The sequence below is a fragment of the Thermobia domestica genome, chromosome 6 (genome assembly GCF_964235325.1).
Source record: "Thermobia domestica chromosome 6, izTheDome1.hap1.1, whole genome shotgun sequence".
NCBI lineage: Eukaryota > Metazoa > Arthropoda > Insecta > Zygentoma > Lepismatidae > Thermobia > Thermobia domestica.
Genome location: NC_137459.1, coordinates 29,133,544 through 29,139,543, shown reverse-complemented (window position 1 = coordinate 29,139,543; position 6,000 = coordinate 29,133,544). Strand labels below are relative to the sequence as shown.

General features: G+C 34.4%; 1 protein-coding gene across 4 annotated transcripts in view; it reads left to right on the top strand.

The window, feature by feature from the left end:
• Positions 1-1,123: 1,123 nt before the first annotated feature.
• LOC145687909 (ubiquitin carboxyl-terminal hydrolase MINDY-1-like) overlaps positions 1,124-6,000 on the top strand; it is a 67,105-nt gene continuing 62,228 nt past the window's right edge. For all 4 annotated transcript variants that reach the window (XM_081761465.1, XM_081761464.1, XM_081761463.1 and 1 more), the window contains exon 1: positions 1,124-1,262. The gene's annotated coding sequence lies outside the window, so the exon portion shown is untranslated. The remainder of the gene's footprint in view (positions 1,263-6,000) is intronic.

Genomic DNA, 6,000 nt, shown 5'->3' with positions numbered 1-6,000 from the left:
CATCTTACTGCTGTTGATACCATTTGTTATATTATTAAAGTGTACACCTCTAAACAAAGCGTAAAAATCAGCATGTAAATTAGCAAAATATACCTCATCTGTCCTTGCATCACTTTTCATCTTGTCGAGTATTTTTCCTCTTTTACGCACATACGGCTGGCGGGAGAAAACAAATTTGTTTTTACTTTCTCTCGCCTGATGTCTCTTAAATCGAAATCTTACGAATACTGTTTCCCGAAATAGAGCATGCTCTAAACAAGAAAAATCTCATAGGATCGTTCAGAACATAGGAAATGACATGTGCTACATTTGAGATTTTTACTCTAGGAAAATAGTAAGGAATTTCCTAGGATCTATCCTATGTTATAAAGCAGGCCTTATTATTCTCAGCAAATATGCTCCAGCTAAAGGGAAAATATCTACTTCTTCGAGTGTACCAGCTGAGGTAGAAATTCGATCTTTCTAGCTTAAGTAATTCAGGATTTAATCCAGGATTTTGCGTAAAATGAGTTGGGTCTAGAAGATTTTTAAAAATTATTATTTAGTCGTTCCCATGAAATTTAGCACGCCAAAGACACCCATGGGGCAGACAAGTGTCATTTATAGAGTGGCGGCCAATTCTTCAAGGGGTACATTAGCACCCTGAAATCATCAGATTGCAAAATTTCACATCGAATCTTTAAAAATGGACATGTTGATTTAATTTGCATTTCCAAAACTTTCAATCAAGTGGGTGAACTTGCACAACAGTTCATTTATATTCACATTACTAATCACATTCTGCTGGGGGCGCTACCTCAATGTATAATTATTAGTTTTGAACGCCAGAATCCGAATTCATGTGCTGGCTATTACCGTAGCAGACTTCGTAAATGTGGAAAGTAACGCAACGCAAAACTTGCAATAATCATTATAAATAATATTTTTATTGTTACAAAAGAAATCGCAAATCTCATGTTGCTTTGAGGCAAACTGTTACGGAATGAAACGTTATGTCTAGTTGCATAACGTTGTGCAAGAACGGAGCGAGAATCGGTGTATTTAGTTAAGGATGGAGAAAACAATCGCTAGATGATGTATAAGAAGGAATATTTCGTACGTAAGCGCACTTCCAATGTTTTTATTCGTTTTTTTTCATTTTGTGTGGGATAGATGTCAGTAGTGTAGAATGATTGCTACTAGATGGAGGAAGAGTGTAAAACTGTATTTTTATGATTAAGAAGATATGCTGGAAATTGTCATAACGTTAATGACAGTTAAAGGTGATTTTTAAATATTTAAAAATATGTGTAAGGAATAATAAGTGAGTTAGCTGTGTTAGAATAGTGTGTAAATAATCACATGTTGTGTGTCATTTGGTAACCATTACCTGACTGTTGTAGTTCAAACAAATAACTATTGTATTCAGCGGATGACATTTAAACAAAGGAATTTGGTTTATTAAAATAGCAAAAATACGGGTTTTTAAAAAGAAATAAATTGCTAATTATGTGGAGGATGTTTTTGGAAAATAAAATTTACATTAAGAAAGGGATGGTTGCCAAATATTAAATATGGGGTGTAACGATTAATGTAGGGTATTAAGGCAAAATATTAAGTTCACCATATTTATATTCCACGTTGACTAATAAGATGATTTTTTTTGTAATTCGTGAGTTGGTAAGGCGTTGCAATCGAACAGCATTTGATTTCCAGGAGAAAGCAAACTTTTTCGGTGCAATTAGCGGTGTACCGTTATAACTGTTGCTTCGCTAATTTTGGAATTTATTACTTGTAAAGTTACTTTTGTGGCATTTTAATATTACGTTGCTAGAATATTTATCGAGTGTGTTCTATTTAGTTCGTAAATATGCGTTGTGGATTTCATTAGCTTTTTTCTGATTGAGTGTAACTTGTTCTTTCGATAGTTTCCAAAATCACTATTATCTTAATAGACCTACGATACACAAGATATTTTGTCTGTTGGCTCTATGTTCACGTTTCAAGTATTCGTGTAACGTGAAACATACATGAGTGTAAGCGTATATACCGTATACCCGTTGAAGAACTTCCATATGAAGATGTGTGTCAATTTCTTAGCTTTGTTTACTTAATAAGGTTAACCATATAGGCAATGGTAAATTAAGAATCCCGCTTATGAGAGTGACGTGAGACTAATTAGGAGTGCTGTTTTTATAAAGTGATTACTCTTTAATGCTACTGTTGCGCACTGCTGTAATTATATAATAGGGTTTATGTTGCGAAAAAAATAACTCAAATTACATGAAGAGTACCAGAATAAGAAAATTCTTGTACTCTTAACTTCGTACCATTTGAAGGAATCTTAGAACGAAATGCACCTTCCACAACAGGAATGACAAACAACATTTGATGACTGTTAATCTGCGTATTTTTATACCTGTGCGTAAGATAATAAAAAAAATAGATTATCTGAACAAAATAATGTGGGAAACACATTTTATTAAAAAATAATTGAAATGCAAGCGCAATAATAATAATCCCCGATTCTCAGAATAAACAGAGACGTGGTCCATGCTGCTACCACTTTCATTTACTTCATTCCAGAAATTTAGTGAACACATATCTAAATAACATTTGTACATATGTATGTCAAATTGAAAAAAGAGACACATGAAAAAAATCACAAACTCAACAAAAGACAATCGCAGACATCTGACTGCCACAATTTATTACTCGCAAGAATGAAAGCAGAATCACATTAACAAGATACGTTTGAACAAGTGCACAGGGAATGTTACACTTTTCGGAGTTGGGGATATTTCCAACGATTGCACACATGAAACTTATCAATCAACTCGTCTTCACGAAATAAACAGATTACTACCGTAATTGATCACTTCCGGTTTTGTACCTAATGCTTTTTCCAAGGAGGCTATATACAGCGACTCCACACTTGCAACCTATATATCGAATAGCTCATCTGGACGAAAGAGTGCCATCGGTACCGGAGTTGGTCACTTCTGTTACATGCTTCGACGATCTCGCTTTCTTTCGTCGAATTGAGTGATATAAATGGATTGCATGTGTGCAATCGCCAGAAATGCTGCACACTCTGAAAGTAAATTAGGTACCATGTACAAGATGTGGGTGATTGGAAGTGATCAACTCCGGTGCCGATCTTTTTGACAAGTTGATTGATATATGGATATATAAATTGCAGGTGTGTAATCGGTGAAAATATCCCACTCCTAGAAATTATATTATTCCCAGTGCACGTTGGCGAACTTGGAACAACACTTTATACACATCGCAAACATCCAGTAAGAACAATAAATAAAATAAACCGCTGAGTATAACCTAGGCATTGTAAAACAAAATTACAATGACACTACATCGGACGCACTATTTAATTACATAAGCGAACTCTGTTCGAAAGACTACGGAATTATGAAATTAATAGAAGAGTGGACAAATATTTAATGTTAATAATAATAATAAAAATAAATTTTATTGCAGAAACATCTAACATCAGATGTATTGCAATCGTCAGAAATAGATAGAAGTTGAAAATTTTAGGGTTACATATATAATATACCATAATATAAACAAAGATCACTGCATAACAAACGCAAATATTTTAACTATCAATTTTGAGTTCAAAAAATTCTTCAACACTATATATACAATTATTAATAAGTATTTTCTGTACTTGTTTTTTAAAAGCCAGAAATGGAAGTTCTCTTTAACATATAGGAAGAAAATTATAAAATTTAACTGACATAGTAAAACGTTTTTTGTGTCTTACTATATTCGCATCTCAATAATCCTAAACGGTTCCTGTTTCTAGTTTGATAAGTATGAGAGTACCCTAATTCATTGTAAATATGATAGTTTTCCTTGATGTAAAGCAAACATTGATATATGAAAATTGCAGGAACTGTCACAATTCCTAATTTAACGAAGCTTGACCTACAGTGTGCACGACCAGGGAGACTGAGCATCAATCTTACACATATCTTTTGTATTTTCAATAGGCTTTTGATGGAGGACTGATGACCCCAAAGTATCGTGCCATAACTTAAATGACTGTGAATTTGCGCATAATAAACAATAGCACGGCAGACAAGTAAACATAGAAAAGACAGGAAAGCTACATCTTCTACTTTCTGAAATGAAATAATATTTTAGCAGGAAACCAAAATTTCTCGTTTCCTAATATTCTCAAATGACCAAATTCAAACTTAAAATAGAAGAAATATTAAAATAGCTAAGATTCGAAACCCAAACTCGGTAACGAGAGTTCAGACGTCCATTTGAACATTGTGAGTGTTGATAAATGATGGTGATAGTGATTTTCACGTCACGAAATTTCTGGTCTGAGTTTTAGATGGTGATTTTGTTTACTCCACTGTGATATTTTTTGTGCTGTACGTTTGGGATATTGTGATAAGATAAATGTACTAGTTTGCAAACAGTTCTGTTTTTAATATTCTTCACAAAATAATTTCTAATAAAAAATAATTCTTAGTACTGTTTCGACGGCCTACACATTCTCGTCCTTGAAGTTACGAAACTCTTATTCCGGAAGTTCATTATGTGCAATCCTCTCTAAATTTTTTTTTTACACCTTTTATAATCATTTTTTTAAAATAAAATTTTAATTTCACCTGGGAAGGTAGTACGCTCATTACGTTAGGTTCGTAAGTCATACTTCATTCTCTTTGAACTGAATCAAGCTTTCATTCAATTGTAAATTCTGAACTTTTCTACCAAAACACCATATTCTAGGACCTAGTCGAAAAGTATTTGAGGGAGCACTATCGTGGCTCTTTAATTACCGTACGCGTCATTAACACGGGGACCCAGATTCGATTCCCATGTCAAGGTGTCAGGTCCACGTCCCATATAATCTTGCTGCTGGAAGCGACGCTAAACGAAAATCCAATCAAAAATCAAAAGGTATCTCAAAACACTGCGTGTTTCAGTCATATATTTGCCAGATTTCATTGAAGTATGATTGGTACGTATGATTATAGAAAGTATTTCCGAGCTATTTAGAGGCTTATCAAATGTGTATTTGAAACAAAAGTAAAATAAATCGCTTTGGAAAATTCCTGCTCCTATTACGGTACGTGACGTTTGGGCACTGGACGTTTGGGTGCGAAGCCGTTTGGGCGCGAGTTAAATTAAAAAGTCATTGGGTGATATCAATAAAAATAAGTAACTACTCCTGAGAAGTCCTGCTCGAGAATCGGAGTAACTACGCCTGGAGTAATCTCCTCCCTCAATTTCGTATCAATAAAACAAGCCACTACTCAGGTCTAGTCTGCTCCAGATTTATGAACGTTTACTCGCGCTTCCTCTGCACGTAGCACTGAGTCGTATCAATAAAAGAAGTGATTACTCATTTCTCCCATTCATCGCGCAGTCATTTCGTTGTTTTTAACCTATGGCGTAGTATCTTAAAAGCCATGAAACGGGCAAGTAGCAACGATAGCTTCAGCCAAAGTGCATTTGTGGATATTTTAAGAGAGTTTCCAGTGGTACTTTCAAAGTCACAGCTACCAGAAAGTAAACGAAGGAAAGCCGAAACTTTGAAGGTAATTACAGTGAAATGCAACGAAATATCAAATACATCTACGACTGAGACACAAATTCAAAAGAGAATCTTTAATATTGGAGCGAGAATAAAACAAAAATAAAAAAGAAGAAAAAATAAAAAAAAAAGAAAGAAGAAAGTAATACTGAAACCATGGGAATGAACCTATTTGAGCTGATGGATGTTGATTGGAATCCAGCAATATCAAGATTAACACGACAAGCACATATCACGTGTTGTCCAAGGTCTTTGTAGATTGTTTGGCTTTAAGAACGAAATCAGACACTTGGCTCCTTTGTTTTCTTTTTTAAAAAAGTCCAGCCACCCACGTCATAAATCACGTCCATCTGATTGCATTTTCCACACCATACGTGTCCCCTTTCGCCTTGACATAAACAAAATACATTCTCATGTATACACCCTTTATATCAACGTTGAGT